General features: G+C 33.5%; 1 pseudogene across 1 annotated transcript in view; it reads right to left on the bottom strand.

The window, feature by feature from the left end:
• Positions 1–785: 785 nt before the first annotated feature.
• Positions 786–19,626, bottom strand: part of LOC149209321 (pleiotropic drug resistance protein 1-like) — a 154,194-nt pseudogene continuing 135,353 nt past the window's right edge. The window contains exons 18-21 of the transcript XR_016253083.1: positions 2,529–2,756; positions 2,183–2,355; positions 1,509–1,762; positions 786–1,251 (exon numbers count right to left, since the gene is read on the bottom strand). The product of XR_016253083.1 is annotated as a pleiotropic drug resistance protein 1-like (transcript). The remainder of the gene's footprint in view (positions 1,252–1,508; positions 1,763–2,182; positions 2,356–2,528; positions 2,757–19,626) is intronic.

A 19,626-nucleotide genomic window follows, 5' to 3' on the forward strand; every position in this document is an offset into this window, starting at 1 on the left:
TGAATTTATTTTGAACTCTCCACTGTTCAATTCAAGTACATATGAGTATTTATGGGTTTTAAACCATAGTTGTAATAAAAAAACGTCTTAAATAACAAAATATATAGATTTGGCCAAAAATGTTTTTGCTCGACTCAAACCAAAACATATATTAATGCTACATCGTCATAGAAACATTTAGTATTGGCATTGAAATGTGTTTTAGTCGTATTAAAATATGTTTTAGCTATGTTATAGGGTTTTCTTAGCCAAATGTGATTAATGAAGAGTTTGGTGGGTGGGGCAATCACATTCCATCCAACTTAACTTAGTTTTGTGCTTTGTGATATGAATATTATATTTCTACTGTAATATAATTTACTTTCTAAATATTTGTTAAAAATAAAACTTTTAATTAAAAAAAAAAATCGAACTTCATCAAACTATTACATTATTTTATCTAATGAATATTCTTTTAAAATGTTTAAATTAAAATTTAGCAAACTGTCTAGATGTGAAGACGAGACATTGTTTTCCTATTTAATTTTCATTTTCACTATGTTACCACCTGAGCTCCTCAAAAAACTAATTTCACTTTGTTAGTGTTAATGTATTGGTATTTATATTATAAATTATAAATTTATATTTTAATAATTTAAAAAAAATAAAAATTAATCATTTAAAAAAATTATTAAAATAAAATTATCTTTTAATAAAAATAATGACTATAATTCACAATAAATATTTAAAAATGAAAAATGAAAATATGTATATAGAAGATAATAATATGTATTGCGTTACACAGATTTCTTTTATTTTTATAATTATTTATTTATTTATTATAAATAAAATATTTTATAAGAATTTATTCATTGATACGAACCTAACTTGTTTTCTGTAGCTATCTCCCTCTAATTTGTTTATTTACTCAAGCAAATGAAATCACTCATGGATTGTAAAAAATCCTTGTTCTGATTGGAAGAAAAGAATAAAGACTCTTTCTATCTTTTTTGGAAATTAAGTGTTCTAATGCTCTGTGCAAAGATCGCAGCGAACAAAAGTGCGATTGTCCCTGTTGCAACTGCAACCGGTCCCAGAAAATCGTGTTTATATCCAAAGTAATTACTCACGAATTTGTTCACTTATTGCTTCTCGCCATCTGCCATCACCACTTCATCTGAAATATCGCCAAACTGAGATACCGCCAGTCCGTAGAGCGTCCATGCGAAAGGGGCATGCCCAGTAATACCATCTCCACCACAGAGGAATCCGCTGTAACACCCAAAAACACCCACATTATCAATGAACATTTATTTGACTAATTTTTGTGATGAGCCCAACAGGGAAAAAAAAGAGTAATTACTTTCTTTATGGTAGAGTTTCAGAATATTTATGGTAGAGTTTTGGAAATTTGATAGATAGAAACCACTAAAATAAACTGATTATACTCCTATCCATCATGGAATTTCCAAAATATGCAATCAAATTAAATTGAACAATACACAGAGAAAATACTCTGTAATTCTCACCGGACGTGGAATTATGAAGCCGCTAAAAGTCATCCACAATGCAATACAAGCCGAGGAGAGAACTGAAGCTATGGTTGCATTAGGAGTGACAGCGGCCATTATCATCCCATAGTATGTGGTATAAAGGAACGTGAAGAACATGAAAAACAAATACCAAAAGAATTGGGCTGCTATCCACTTCATGCCTGTCAATGCATAAACTATCACTCCATAGACCAGTGTTTGAATATATATGTATGACACTTCGATCAAAAGTTGTGTAACATAAATATGGTTGGATTAGTAGAAGGCTTTAAAGCTATGTTTGTATGCTTATTTTTATAATATTACAGTTTGAGCGTTTTAAGAGTATGTAGAGGTAGAATATATATATTTCTACAAATTTAGGTTTTAATAATTAAATTTATTTTAGGTTCGATTTTGTAAATTTATACTTTTGTAATCAAATACTAAATTCAAATAAAAAAATAGAATATATGCACTTATGTAAATTTAGACTTTACTAATCAAATGCTACTAGAGTTCATGAACAAAGAAAAAATGCATGAGCCAATTTAACAATGATCAAATTAAATTGAATGAGTCTATATTGATAAAACAATACAAAACCAAAAAGTGCATATCTGAGCAATATCATACGGAGGAGCCGAATACGTTCCTGCAAAAAGTACATACCTGAGCAATAGCATACGGAAGAGCCGAATACATTCCTGCTCCCTTTTCTCTATAGAAAACTGTCCTTTCGACATCGACTACTGGTTGGACAGAAACGGCATTACTGAAACCCAGGAATATAATAGCTGCGAACATGGATCCCAAAGCATTTAATATATCTTGTTGGTTCTGCCTGTAAACAACATCCAATGACACATAAGAATTGCATCTACCTTAAATATTAGATTGGATCCCAAAGCATTTAGTATATCTTGTTGGTTTTGGTAGTAAACAACATCCAATGACACAAAAGAATTGGATCTAGATTGATTAGATTTTGTGATTGTAGGAGAAAGTAATGTTTACATCTTCCGGTCAATTCTCCAGAAAATAGTGCCAAATATTAGGGCGCAGCAAAGGGTGAATATGAGTCGAACGGTGTTGTACTGAGGATTTCTCCAATACGACGAGTTTTGCTTCCACAAACAAGCCATGATTTGAACTGCAAAGGATTGACCAAATTGCCTTTCAAAACACAAATCCCTTGAGTCTTGGACTGGTTCACTGAGTTACTGAATGAAAACTTTATTATGCCTGTGGAAAAACCCACATTATGCATAATGTTTTCAGTAGCATTGAATAAATCCACATTCATAAAACACAAAATGCCGGTATTATAGCTAATGGATATATGAATTATAATTCCAAAACATAATCAAATTGGGATAAATAAACATGGAAACTTATATGCATGCAAAACGATAGGCTATCCATGATTTTTATGGGAAATGGGAATATAAAAACAATTGAAAGACTCAGGGAGATGGGAATATATTTAAAATAATGAGATTTATTATATAATAAATATATAGGATTTTTAAACTTCAAACATTTGAATTAGAATTATGGGATCAAAGAGTTAGAGTAGCGTGCTTGTCAAAATATTTACCCTTACCCTCATTTATTGTTAAGTTAATTTACATTCATGGTTAAGTTAATTTATTTAGTAGGAGGAATTAAGAAAGTTAGACATTACTAAAAAAGAGATGCAAAATGTTCCTTAATCATTTTTTCTTGTTACAAAAAGACTATCTGTTTGCTATATAAGACTCTGAATTTTCTTCTCTTTTGTTACAGATCCACGCTTTGCTGCGGAAACTATTCGATAAATACATGAGAGAAAATTATGAACAATGAAAAAGAAATTGATAGAGGTAGAACTCATGCATACAAATAATTGTTGAGAATATTAGATTTACGTGACTTAAACAAATTGAAGGGCTGTTATAAATTTCGTGAAACCACTTCAACAGGGGGTTTAACTCCAAGAATGTACAATAAAAGGCAGATAAGTACATGAGAGAAAATTGTGAACAATGAAAGAGAAATTGATAGAGGTATCATTCATGCTCCAAGAATGTACAATAACAGGCAGATAAGTACATGAGAGAAAATTGTGAACAATGAAAGAGAAATTGATAGAGGTAGCATTCATGCATACAAATAATGGTTGAGATTGAGAAATTGATAGAGGTAGCATTCATGCATACAAATAATGGTTGAGATTACTAGATTTACCTGACTTAAACAAATTTAGGGGATGTTGTAAATTTGATGAAATATCTTCAACATGGGTTCAATTCCAAGAATGTGGAATAAAAGAGTAGTAGAGTGAATGTTGATTCATGCTCTTAGAGTTTGAGATCAATTTTTCGTCTAATCTTCCCAGTTCACAATTGTATGAATTGCCGAGAAAGTAAGACCTCCCTATCTTATTCCATGTTGAATTTGGTTGTATTATATTCTATTCCGTGTTGAATTTGGTTGTAATATTTAATAAAGAGGTTGATTATGTGCCTTTCATCTTGTTTAAATTTGTTTACATTGTTTCATTTATCCATATTCAGTTATGTAGCATGTACATCTTGTGAAGGTGTAAGTGAGCTAGTTCGGTAGCCACTACACCGTGATATAGTGAATTTAGATATATTTAGTAGGTTTAGGGATCTACAAAGGTCAATCATGTACAAAGTGGTATCAAAGTGAAAACCAATTCTAGGTTGAGAAATTACATAATTATTTGAATGAATTAGCCTCTAATATTCTAGTTGTGGGGGTTAGTTCCTACAAATCCATTTCAACAAGGAATCCTAAGTGAGGGTCATTTCAGCTTGTGATTTCTCCAAGAATTGTCATGGGAGGCATTGATGGGAAGAAATGTGTCTGAATGGTAATGTAATTGAGGATTATAAGACAAGTCCCAACAATGTGAAGAGGAATAATTCGATGAGGTCCAAAGAACTAGGAATTGGAGTAATTGACGAGCATCAAGAGTTAGATAACAAAAGAATTGGGTATGATTGTATGTAGCATATTCATAATCAAAAGACAAGATAAAGGAAGAACAAATTGTTAATGAAAGTGGTTCAAATGAACATTTGGTTTCATTTTTGAAGGATAAAAGTAATGCAAGTGTGAAAGTTTCTTGCTATGATGGTAGTTTCAAAGAAAAGACTTTCATTCACTAGATAGGAGAGATTGAGAGATTTTTTGCAAGTATGAAAATGTTCAATACCCCAATAGAGTTTGTGATATAATAAATAAATTGAAAGGGAATTTTGGATTATAGTGGAATTTTGTGCAGAAACACAAAGTAAATAACTAATAGAAGAAGATTAAAACCTATAAGAAAATGTTGAGTAAAATAATGAATAAATTTTTGTAGTTGATTACCAACAAGGTTTGTGGAGAGAAGCACAAAATTTAAAGTAGAAAGAGACATATGTTGGGTAGTATGCTATATATTTCTTCAAATTACACCTCAAATTAGGAGTTAAAGAGCTAAAATATCAAAAGGTCATGAGCTAAGTAATTCATTGAAGTTTAGATACACGATGAAATGAGTATCCATCATATCTCAGCCACTGATGAAGCATAGCAAATTTCTTTGAGAGTAGAGAAAATTTAAATATAAATTGGCAACAAAACTACAAAGGAAAGAACCTTGGAGGTAGATAAAGGTTGAGGGCTACAAGAGCACTATCTAATGAAGGGAGAGAAGATGAATCATCAAATAGTCAATCTTCCAAAGGAAAGAACCATGCTAGTAGAGGCATATATTTCAGGAGACAAAATGGTAATTACGCCATTAAGTGCTACAAAGGTGGGGTAGAAAACAATAAGTCATATAAATTCCTATATAAGAACAATCTAGGAAGAAATAATGAGGCTATGACTCATGTCGTGCATGAATATGAAGCATCAATTGGTAAAGGAACTATTGTAGTACTTCAACATAAAGTTTGAGAACAACACTATGAATGACCTTGGACAAAGAAATAAGGTTTTTAAAACTAAATGCAAGGTTCAAGTGTTGGGAAAAATAATGAGAGTAGGGGTGAATCAGTATTTTAAAAAATCACAATAAAAATTTTCTTTTCTGAAATATGTACCAACTTTACTAAACCAAACTCGCGTATATATGTGACTATTGTAAACGGAACTAGCCTATGTTTAGTAAACTTAATTTGAATAGAACAGTGAAATCACTGGAAGAAGAACACATAATTAAACTCAAAATACTACATCAACACACAGAATCAACTGCAACCATGATCATTCATATGCAAACATGTATACGCTACTTCTCTTAAGGAAACTTGCATGTATACACGCTTTTCTGTAGAGAAACATGCGTACATATCTCAATATACTAAAAACTTGTAGTGTTGAATCACACACAAAGTTGACCAGAGTTATTCTGAAATATTATGTTAGCTTACAGAACCCTCATACAGTTAGCAACGTCAATAATATTTTCAACCAATCAACACGTAACCAAATTCAAATTCATCATTCAATCAATTCTACTTTAGACATTATCACTCAACCGAGATCAACATCATGACATCATTGACAGGTAACAGAGATACAACAGCATTGATCATGTTGATTACTCATTTATGAAGAAAAGTCCTTCCTTTATGTATGCTACTTTGAAGAAACTAACCCACATGTATGCGCGACTTAACTGAGACCAACCTCCGTACAGATCTGCAAATTTTAACCTAAAATTGTGCAGCTCTTCAGAACTTCAAAAAGACCGAGCTCATAATATTTAGAGATATAAATCTACGTCAATACTTAGATGTAGTCAATCCATGAGCATATCATACAATGGAAAGTCATTTCATGTCTCATGATCCTAATCCATCATTGTATTTATCAGTGCATAATTATTTCAGAACTATGTGTCAACTATGTCCCTTACAATGCAAATATACTACAGATTGAAGTATTCATTAAAAACCCTTTTACATGCACACTTAGCACTTTTATATTCACCTCCTTATATAGTTAGAGCCTTAGCCAATACCATGAGTGAAAACTACAATATTGCCCGTGGTAATCTTGGACGGGATCAAGTATCAGTTACTGCGCTCAATATTGTGGGCTAATACCATGGTAAGGACCCTTGGTATTCATAAATTAGTGTTCCATCATGTACGGGACTTTTATTCTTTGTAACTTTGTGTATACGCGACTTGGCCTTGACGAACCCACGTATAGATCTTCAAATATTCACCTGTATCAAACTTTTGATTCTAATCTATAATCCTTCCCATCATTTTGTTATTTTGTTCCATCACTATGTCACCTTTGAACAACGTTGTAGATTCATATTGCTACCATATACTTGTTCTGTTACAAGTGAGTTTCCATCAAAGAAAACACATGCATCATAATGCCAACAATCTCCCCCTTTGTACTTGATGGTAACCATGTTGTTGTTGATCACCTCAACCTATAGAAACCTACTAGATACATAAAATAATCGTTATTCAAACACCAGGATACGTTGCCCCTTTGACATCAAGGGAAAAGGGTGGACCAAAGCTCCCCCTTTGGATCTGATTTTCACTATACTGTCCATGCTGCCCCCTAAGCACACGTTGAATCTTTAGAAGATTTTCAAATGAAGAACATGACCCTATAACTCAACTAAGTATGACCTTCCTATCACCAAAGACTCATAATTACATTATCACCCAACCAAGTGGGGATACATATTTGACTCAACCATCCAACAAAGTGGGATTACATTTTTGACACTGCCACCCAGCGAAGTGGGATTACATATTTGACATGACCTCAAAAGTATATACATGATTGAATATGAAAATTATTACATCATAGGTCTCCACATGACCTTTACATCAAATGACAGATATGACATTAATAACTGAGACCAAAAGATCTTAATAGTAGCATAATTCAGCAATCATAATGCCAACAATGTATTATATTATGTAAGGCTAATGCTCCCCCTAAAGCTATGCTACCTATTCATTGTCAACAACTCATTCATCAAAGCATCTTCATCAATCACATAAATATCAATGAGAAAAACATAACTCAATACCATATCAGTAGACTGTACCCATCAACACGAGACCAAGAAACATCAAATCATAGCTGTCAGTAGCATGTCAGAGGCTAATCTTGAGTCTGCCACACTGTTTTTCTATCAGAGAAAAACATACGCGCCTTTTTGCAAAGAAACTCACGTATATATGTGACTATACTCCATGAAACCTGCGTACAGAAAGAAACCTTCTGAATTTTCACATGTAGACTGAGAAGACTAGATTAACAACAAAATGAGGCAGAGACAACTCCTTGTTTCTATATGAGATATTCAAATTCTTCTCACAGAATAGGTTTAGTAAATATATCAGCAACCTGTTCTTTGGAGGGAACATACTCCAATTTTTCCTTTTGATCTAGCACTTGTTCTCGTAGAAAATGTTACTTAATTGGAATATGCTTGGCCTTGGAGAGCATAACAAGATTTTTCGAAATACTAATAGAAATTGTACTATCACATAGGATGGATATGGGTGGAGAACATTTGATTTGTATATCTTGTAATGTTTTCATTATCTAGAGAAGTTGTGTGCAACAAGATGCAACAACCACATATTCTGCTTCCACTGTAGATAAGGCAATGGAACTTTGTTTCTTGTTGAACCAAGATACCAATCAGGGCCCCATGTAAAATGCACCTCCACTAGTGCTTTTTCGGTCATCAACATTTCCAACCCAATATGCATTTGTGTATGCATGAAGGGTAAGATCTCCATATTTATGATACCATAAACCAAATTCTTTGGTTCCTTGGAGATATTTGAATATTCTCTTTACTGCCTGAAGATGTGATTCCTTTGGATTGGCTTGGAAACATCCAACAATCCCAAATGCATGCATGATATCTGGTCTGGTACCTGTTAGATAAAGCATACTTCCAATCATAGACCTGTACTCTGGTTGGTTTACTGTGGGAGAATTGTCATCAGAACTGAGACTACATCATGTCGTCATGGGAGTACATACAGGTTTATAATCTTCCATCCCATACTTCTTCAGAATATGCTTGAGATATTTGGTTTGTGAGAGAAAGATGCCATCTTTTTCTTGTTGCACTTGTAGACCAAGAAAATAGGTTAGCTCCGCAAGTAAAGACATTTCAAATTCTTACTGCATAACATAAGTGAAGTTTTGACTCATAGATTCTTCATTACTAACAAAGATGATATCATCAACATAAACAACAATAACTAGCATTTTATCATCGTCATTTTTTGTGTACAAGTTGTTGTCTGCGGATCCTTTTGTGGAACCTTATTGTTGAAGATGTTTATCAAGATGATAATACCATGCCCATGGAGCTTGTTTTAGCCCATATAAATCCTTTTTGAGTTTGCATACAAGGTTTGGATCATTCCCCAAAATGAATCCTTCTGGTTTTTCAATATATACTTATTTTTCTAGATCTCCATTAAGGAAAGCATATTCTACATCCATTTGATAAAATTTTAAATGTTGAAAACTTGAAAATGCAAGAAACATCCTTAGGGCTTCATGTTTGCCTACTGGTGCAAATGTTTCTTCAAAGTCTATAAATTCTTGTTGAGCATAAAATTTACAAACACGTCTAGCTTTGTTCCTAATGACCTCTCTAGTTTCATTCAACTTATTTTTGAATATCCATTTTGTCCCAATAACATTTTTATCATGAGGCATTGGAACCAATTCCCAGGTATCATTCTTTTCAATTTGATCAAGTTCTTCATTCATGGTCTTAACCCAACATTCATCTTTACTAGCTTGATTTACATTTTGTGGTTCAATGGTGGATAATAAAGTTAGATAACTAGGAGATCGTACAAGGGTTCTTCTTGTTTGTACCCCAGATTCCTTTTCTCCTAGAATTTGAATTTCTCGATGATTCTTTTGAACATACCTAGATGGAGCCTTTTCTTTCTCTGATGTCTATTCTTTTTCTACTTCATTAGTTTACTCTTGTATATCATTGGGATTTGATGTGGGAAATCATTCATCATCATCATCCTCTTTTGTTGATGTTAACTTCTTGGGATCTATGCATGCTTCATCAATCACAACATCAATGCATTCAATAATTTTACGAAGTCTCTTATTGTAACATTTGTATCCTTTGCTTCTGTATGAGTAACTAAGAAGTATTCCTTCATCTACTCTAGCTTCAAAATTACCAAGCTTTTCATCATTATTTTTTATGAAACAATTACTTCGAAAAACTCTAAAATGCTTTATTGTGGGAGGCTTACCATTACAAAGTTCATACGAAGTTTTATCACTATTCACACGCACATGAGCCTTGCTAAGAATATTTACTACGATATGTAAAACTTCACTCGAGAAGGTGTCAGGAGTTCCAGACTTATCAATTATAGCATAAGCCATTTGTTAAACATTTTTATTCATTCCTTCTGGCATGCCATTTTTTTGAGGAGTTTTAGCTACAGAAAATTGTCTTTTTATGCCATTTTGTTCATAGAAATCAAAGAATTCATCTGATATGTATTCTCCTCCTCGGTCAAATCTGAGACATTTGATTTTTAGATCTAATTCATTTTCAACTAATTCTTTGAATACTTTAAATTTATCAAATGCTTCATCTTTTTGTTTCAATAAACTGATCCAGCACATTCTAGAAAAGTCATCAATGAAGAAGATATAGTATTGTTCTCCCCAAGGTGACTTTTTCCTTACTGGTCCACACAAATCATTATGTATAAGTTCAAGAGCCTTACTTATTAATCCTTCTTTGGCATTGAATTGAACTATGGTTTTCTTACTGAATTGGCACAACCTACATATGGTACTTTCTGGTAGGGTGATATTGGGTAGATCACGAACAACTTTGAGCCTGCTTAATTTGCTTATTTGAAAGAAGCTTTGATGTCCCAACCTTTTGTGCCCTGACCAGTTTTCCTCTGCCTTGCCTAGGTAACATTTTTCTTGTCCACCTTTTAATATATACAAATTGCTTGAGGTTCTTGTTCCTTTCATTATGGTCTTTACTGTGTCAAGTTCACGAACTACACATTATTTTGATCAGAATACCAACTCATCTCCCTAGTCACACTTTTGGCTAACACTCAACAAGTTATGCTTTAATCCATAAACATACATAAAATTACGAACTTTAACCTTTTCTTTTAGAAAAACATAACTTTTACCCTTAATGACAGCGGGTGAGTCATTTCCAAAAGTAGCCTTTTTTTTCCTTATTCTGAAGCTTTGTATGAAATAAGTTTACCTTGATCACATGTCATGTGTTTTGAGCATATGCTATCAATGTACCATTTATTTTCTTATTCTTCTGCAAACAATTCTATGCCACAACTTTTAGACTGTAACTCTTTCCTTTTCCATGCCTTAGAATTTGTTGATATTTTCTCTTTTTGAGATGTTGGCTGTAATTTGCTCCTGCATTCATATTATTCATGTCCAAAGTTATTGGAAAATGAAAAATCAATTTCATCTTTAAGGGGTGATAAGTTATTATAAGCGTTCTTCTTGACTCTTGTCTCATTTCTTTGTTTTCTTTCTTCTCTAGTCGTTATGGTTTTGTATGCAACACATTTAGCAGCCTTATGACCAAATTTAAGACATGAGAAACATTGTCCATTAAAGAAGAAATTTTTGTGATCATAGAATCTTCTGGTGTTTTTTTCCTTTTGACTGGTGCTTCTGTTGTTGTTCATCCTTAGATTAGAGCGAACATGATTTACCTGTGGAATGCCTTTATTATTTTGTTGAGGACTGAATGCTGACTAGTTTTTGCTACATTTAGATAGCTTTTGGTGGTGGCTGAAGTCTTTTATGTTTGAAATGTTTCTCCATTGTATCTAAGACCTGTCTTCATTAGAGAAGAGCATTGTACCTTGATAATTTCATCTAATGTTTCAGATCCTTTAGTAAATCTAAGATTCAGAGCTTTTAGTTTCTCAACATCCCTTCTTAGACTTACTACTTCACATTCTAACTTCTCACTATTCTTTTCCTTTTCTATGAGTTGATGATTCAATGTATCTATGTCTACTTTGTTTTATTCCAAGAAAATTTTGAGTTGAGTAATTTCCTGAAAGAAATATTTTTTCTCTAAAGAATCCATAAATTTATAATTAGAGTCATTATTATTTTTCTCAAAAGCCATGAGTAATTTAAGATCTTGATCATATTCTCCTTCTTCACTATTTGACAAGAAATCACTATCGTCATGAGTATAATAACTTCTTCTATTGTCAAATCGTCTCTTATTACCTTTTTCATTATCCTTCCCTTTGTCATGGTTGTCATTATGAGGACATTTAGCAGCATAATGACCAACTCTACCACAATAAAAAAATTTGAAGGGAAACTTACCTCTGAACCTTCCGGTGCCTTGTTGAAGTTTATTTACAAAGTTCACCTCATCTTCATCTGTTATATATCTTGATTCCTTGTGTTATTAATTTTCTTTTCCTTTAGCAGATGCTTTCAATGCGGATTCTCTGACTTCTAAGGGACCTCCTTTCCTCATTTCAAAATCAGTCATGATGTCATGAAGTTGAACAACAGTATGTGTCTGCAGATCCTGCTTCTCTTCAATTGTAGAGACTGTTGACTCGAATTTAGGAGTTAGAGATCTTAATATTTTCTCTACTAAAGAGGTGTCCTTTATTTCTTCACCCATATTTTTCATGCGATCTACAATCTCATCTATATGTAGAAAGAAACTAGCAATACTTTCATCATTGTGCATTCTGAGAGTTTCATATTGAGTTCTGAGAGTTTGGGGTTTAACACTTTTTACCTTGGTATCGAATTCATAACTTCGAACGATCCTATCCCATATTTATCTTGTTGTGTTTAACTGCATAACTTTGACAAATTATGATTCTGTCAGACTTCCCAATAATGCATGGACAACTTTGGCGTTGGTTTCATACGTCTTATTTTCTACTGCATCTATGGGAATCGCGACTGGATATTGGTAACCTCCTTCCACAATTGCCCAAACATTTTCTCTAAGGAATTGAAGATAGGATTTGGTCCTTGTCTTCCAATATATTAAATTATTTGCATTGAAGAGTGGTGGTTTGATAGATGTTGTTCTGTCTTGATTGCTCATCTTAGGAGATCTTCCTTCAAGTGATCAAGCTTCTTTTGAATGACCTGCTCTGATACCAATTGTTGAGAAAAATACTGAGAGGGGGGATGAATAATTTATTTTAAAAAATCACAATAATAATTTTATTTTCTGAAACATGTAAGCGACTTTACTTAACCCAACTCATGTATGTACATGACTGTTATAAAAGAAACTAGTTTATGCTTAGTAAACTTGTAAAACAACTAATTATTTATATGTTAAACTTAAACCAAAATATACAAGATTTATCAGGAATTTGATAAGAAGTAAGTAGGTGCAGTAAGAACATAATAAAGTATCACACATAATCAATACACATGAGCACCATTATTTAAGGTGGAAACCCAATGTGGGAGAAAACCATCATTGTAGTCGTCTCAGTGTTCAAACTTATTAATATTAAAAGATTCTTACATTCTTGTACTAGTGCAAACTCATGCTAGTACACAGGTTCCCACTTGTTGAAGGCTACAACCTTCACTTGTTCTGTAGCTCTTACTGGAAGGGATCTCCAACCCCCTGATTTGATTACCAGCTACTACTCGCAGGAAGCTTCAACTTCCTCACTGATGGCTCTAACCCTCGGCAACATCCATGGACCACATTTTATACATTTTCACACTAGATCCACCTGTTTTAATACATCACAACTTGTATATCAACTGAAGAAAACACCAACTTAATTCAAACAGAACAGTAAGATCATTGTTACCAAAACACAGAACTGAACTCAGAATACTGCATCAACACACAGAATCAACTGCAACCCTAATCATTCATATTCCAACATGTATACACTACTTCAATTAAGTTAACCCACATGTATATGCACTTTTCTGTAGAGAAACCTGCGTACATATCTCAATATACTAAAAACTTGTAGTTTTGAATTAGACACAGAGTTGACCAAAGTTATTTTGAAATATTCTGTTAGCTTACGAAACCCTCATACAGTTAGCAGCATCAATAATTTTTTCAAGAAATCAACATGTAACCAAATTCAACTTCATCATTCAATCAGTTCTACTTCCGACATTATCACTCAACCCATATCAACATTAGGACATCATTGATAGACAATAGAACAAAAACCCTTCCTTTATGTACTCAACTTTGAAGAAGCGAGCCCGCATGTATATGTAACTTAACCGAGACTAATCTGCATACAGATCTACAAATTTTGACCTAAAATTATGTAGCTCTTCAGAACTTCAGAAAGCCCCAGATCATAATATTCAGAGATAACAAGATGCATCAATACTAAGATCTAGTCAATACATGCGAAAATCATACAATGGGAAGTCATTTCAGGTCTCATGATGTTGATCCATCATTGTATTTATCCGTGCATAATTATTTTAGATCTATGTGTCAATTATGGCCCTTACAATGCAAATATATTTCATATTGAATTATTCATCAAAAACGCTTTCACATGCACACTTATCACTTTGATCTTCAACTCCTTATATAGTTAGAGCCTTAGCCAATACCATGAGTCAAAACTACACTAGTGCTGGTGGTAATCTTGGATGGGATCAAGTAATCATTACTACGCTCAATATTATGGGCTAATAGCATGGTAGGGAAGCTTGGTATTCTTAAATTAGTTCACCAACATCTACGCGACTTTTCTTCTTTGTACCTGCGTGTATACGTCACTTGGCCTTAACGAACCCGCATATAGATCTTCAAATATTTACCTTTATCAAACTTCTGATTCTGATCTGTAAACCTTTGTCCCATCATTCTGTTATTTTGTGCCATCACTCTGTCACCTTTGAACTAACATGTGGATTCATCTAGTTACCATATACTTTCTCTATAACAAGTGAGTTTCCATCAAGGAAAACACATGCATCATAATGCCAACAATGGTCATGGGAATTTTGAGGTAAAAAGAGGACTAAAAACAAAAAATGTACTAGAAAAATCAAATTTAAAAGAAATAGGACAATGCCATCCCTATGGATAAATATTTTTGAAGGGAAAGGAAGAAAACTACCTTTTTAAATATTATTTTCTACTTTATCTCCTTATAGGTTTACTCAAATTTCAAGTGTAAGTACTCTTTGGACGTTGAATCAATGAATACCCACTCTACATACTTTTGAGTGGACCAACATCTTAGTTTGAATCTACTCAAAAGTATGCATAGTGGGTAGTCGTTGGATGTGAAATTCGATTATATATCCAAAAAGTGCCTACACATGATATTTCAGTAACTTATAAGGAGACAAGTTAAAAATAAAATTTTATTTCTTTTTCATTAAAATTCATCTCTTATTTATTATTTTAGCTATTATTTTATTATTTTACTTATGAGGCTCATTTTAGACCTTAAAATTCGCTCAACATAAATGTTGCAATTTTAATCATAGATGGTGGAAGTAGAAAAAAATTGTTATCCATGGAGGTGATCTAGAAGTTGAAATTGAAATGAATCCCAATCCATATTATTTTTTTCATCTACAAAGGAATTAAGAAGTCATAATAAGAAAACAATGTTTCCTAACTTTCCAAATCAATAACTTCAATGACTAGAACTTAGATGATGTGGTTGAGATGGATTTATGCCATGTGTTGCCTTAAATATCGTGGTTTTTTGATAGAAATATTCTCCATGACGTTATGTAAAATAATTATGAGTTTAATAAGTATGGATAGTGTTACAAACTACAACTAATGATGAAAGACGAGACAATAAAAATGGACAAAATGATAATGGAAATAGTGACAATAAATGTGGTCAAGTAATGTTTTTCTTCTCCAAGAATATTTTGGAAGAGTGAAAGAAGGAAAAAATATATTTGGCCAGGATGCCAAAGAAAGTACAAGATGATGACGAAAAGAGTCACATGCTAAAGGATATTTAATAATTGTTGGGTTAGTTGGCAAGAATTGTTGTGGATGATATGTCAGTGAGCATGCCACCCATGAGAAGTATTTCACATCATATTAACTTGATTCTAGGATCAAGACTACCTAATAAGTCTCCTTACCAAATTAAACCAATCATTCATTACGAGTGAGACTATGTAGTGAACCACCATACACATAAGAGAGAATAAACCATAAAAGTTAGGAATTAAATTCATGTCCTCTAAAAAAATCACACCATATACAATACAAGAATTAAGACCCCCTAAGTTATAATAACACAAATTACTCCTTATGGAAGGAATCACTCAGAAATTTGTACTTGCAATAAAATAATACAATGATATTGACATGCATTTATAATTCTCAGGAATATTGTTAACAATATATGCCAAGGCTACCCATTATTACTACATTATTTAATTTTAACTCTTTAATGGGTCTATTTATTACCTATCAACTATCATCGAATATTATTTCATGATCATGGAAACATCACATTCATTATCCCCTTAGGTAACTCATTAGATACCCCTTATTATCATCCCTCGGTCCATGATAGACTATCGCCAATAATTAGGCATGATAATGGGGTTATAGATAGCAGAAGATATTGGAATTTCTCTTGTACTATCACCAAATTTTAAGACATTAACTTCACACTCATCTAATAGTAATTACAATATTTTAATTATTTTTCCCATTGAATAAATAAAAGAGGTATAGTGTTGTAGATATGACTTTCACACCAAGAAATAAGCTAATTAATGTGTTCAATATGCATATAAAGGACTGATGCATAAGTAGTTTTCTATGCCTAGTGAATAAAACTCTAGATAGAAATGAAATAGTGGGTATCGTTGCTGGAAATAATACTGAGAGGGGGGTGACTCAGTATTATCAGATCTAAAAATTTATTTCCCAAACATATTTATATACACTACTTCAGTGAAGTGAACTAGCGTGTACACACGACTGTACTTAAAGCAACGAGCGTATATGCAGAGAACTTTTGATTTAGACAATTTATCATGTATTGATATAAAACCAGTATATCAGAGATTTATTAGACAGTGCAGTAAAAGTAGAATAAAGCATCACACATAAGAAACACAGATGAACACCAAGATATAAGGTGGAAACCTAATGTGGGTAAAAACCACCTGTTGTTGTCATCTTTGTCTTCTTTTAATATTAAAAAAATCTATTTACAATCTTGTACTGGTGCAGACTCATACCAGTACGTAGGCACCCACATGCAGAAAGCTACAACCTTCTCTTGTTCTCCAGCTACTACTGGAAGGGAGCTACAACCCCCTAGCTCTTATACTAACCAATATGTTTACTAGTACGTAGGTGCCAACCTACAGAAAACTCCACTCTTCCACCAGGGACCACGTTTCATGAATTTTGAGACTGGATACTCCTAGAACATAACACCACAATCTGAAGGCCACGTTTCATCCAATTTTCATACTTGACCCATCAACAACATTGAAACTCAGAAAATCATAAGTGCAATAAGACTATCAAATACATCTGCATCAACCAATCACTGAAACTCAATCATTACTTTTTGAATCAACCACAACTGAATCAATCAATCACTTGACAACCCATCATCACTGTATCAAATCACAATCAATCAATCTGATCATTTAGAACACTGTCACCAGAATACAGTCACCAGAACCTAGAACATTGCAGCAGCAAATGTTCAGAAACAACTGAAACTTTAAACATCATACTTCATAAGGTATGCGCTACTTCCATGTGTCAAACCAACATGTAAACGCACTTTTACCAAAAGGAACCAACGTACAGATCTGCAAATTCAAATTTATGATGTATACGCTACTTTGATATGTTGAACCAACGTGTATACGCTCTTTTACTAAAGCGAACATGCGTGTAAATGCTAACTCAAAACATCACAACTATTCCAGACTTCAGTCATACCCAGATCATCATATTTACAGAATAAAACATGCGTCAGTATTTAGATCTAAATGTTCAAGATCAAACCACATAATGATAATACTTTTAAGCCTTTATGATCCCGATCCATCAACCTTCATCAGCGATATAGGTGCCTCGTTAGATCAGATCAAGCAAACCATGAGAAGCTCATTAACCTACATATATGATCCAACACCTCATAAGATATTCAAAATACTTGCACACTTGGCCTAATGATCTTCTCCTCCTTATGTAGTTTTAGGCCTTTCTCGATACCATGGACCAAAACTACTTAGGACCAATACCTTGGACCAAATACCTCAGACCAATTACCTTGGGTCAAATACCTTGGACTAAAAACTTTGTTTTTCCAAGATATATGCGCTTTTCCTTCTGTGAAAGTGTGTGTGTACATATACGCTCCTTTTGTTCAGTAAACCTGCATGTATACGCAGCTTGGACAAGGTGAACCTACGTATACCTCTCTTTCTTCATTCTTTGTAGTCTGATCTATAATTCTTTGACTTGTTGCACTGTGAGCTTTCATCTGAGTGAGTTTCCATCAAGGACGACACCTGTATCATAATGCCAACAATCTCCCCCTTTGGACTTGATGGCAACAACAACACCAAGTCACTCTCTCCCTTTGACATCAAGGGCAAAGGGTGGACCAAGATATTTTCTCCCTTTGACATACATTATGTTGTTCATGCTCCCCTTGAGTAAATGCTAAATTCTCTGATTGAGCTCCCCTTTTGTGCATGCTAAGATGCACTGAAATCATCCATGCTCCCCTTGAGCACAAGCAGAGTCTGCAAAGATATTTTCTAAAAGAATGACATGATGGTATAACTCAACTATGTGAGGATGACCTTCATATCACCAATGACTCATACATACATCCATCTCCCAACCAAGTGGGGATATACCAAATTTGACTCATCCACCAAACCAAGTGGGGATATACCAATTGTTTATACATGACAAAAAAGAATAAATATTACATCATCCATCCCATGTAAAGTGGGGATACAAATTACATCATCTGTCCAAGAGGACTCATTCAAATGTATGATAAGACATATCACACCCTATACTTTTACATGACTTAAGTAACAAATGCTATAAATATCTGAAACCATAGCTAGACTCAACAACCATAATTCCAACAATGTTGAATGTACGTGAAGGCTAATGCTCCCCCTGAACCTGTGCTACTTGTGCAGTGTCAAAAGGTCAATGATCAAGGCATATTTTTCAGTCAGATAAGAATTAATGAACAAAGCATATCGATAGACATTAATCAACAATATTAGTCAGAGCAAACATATCAGAGCCTGCCCCACTGTTTTTCTTGTCTGGAAAATATATACACTCCTTGACCCATAGAAATCCACGTGTGTAGATGAATATACTTCATGAAACACGCGTATAATAACCTTTCTCTGAAAAATTAGATTTAACAGCAGGAAGATCTAGAAACTACTCCCAGTTTTTGTCTGAGATATTCAAATGTCTCTCTGGGCAATGGTTTAGTGAATATATCAGCAACCTGTTCTTTGAAGGGAACATACTCCAATTTGACCTTTTGTTCAAGCACTTGTTCACGTAGAAAATGGTATTTGATGGGTATGTGCTTGGTCTTGGAGTGCATGACTGGATTCTTTGAAATACTGATGGCACTTGTATTATCACATAGAATGGAGATGGGTGGAGTACATGTGATTTGAATGTCTTTAAAGGTTTGCATCATCCAAATTATTTATGTGCAGCAAGATGCAATAGCCACATATTCTGCTTCAGTTGTAAATAATGCAATTGAACTTTGTTTCTTACTGAACCAAGACACTAACCTAGAACCCATATAGAATGCACCACCACTATTGCTTTTTCTGTCATGAACACTTCCTGCCCAATCTGCATTTGTATATGCATGAAGAGTAAGATCTGTATCTCTAGGATACCATAAACCAAAGTTCTGAGTTCCTTGAAGATATTTGAAAATTCTTTTGACTGCCTGAAGGTGTGATTCCTTTGGATTTTCTTGGAATCTTCCAACTATTCCTACTACATGCATGATGTCAGGTTAGGTACCTGTTAGAT

The sequence above is a fragment of the Pinus tabuliformis genome, chromosome 1_2, assembly GCF_031772625.1.
Source record: "Pinus tabuliformis cultivar Carrire ecotype Pingquan chromosome 1_2, CPIR1, whole genome shotgun sequence".
In the NCBI taxonomy this organism is placed as follows: Eukaryota; Viridiplantae; Streptophyta; class Pinopsida; order Pinales; family Pinaceae; genus Pinus; species Pinus tabuliformis.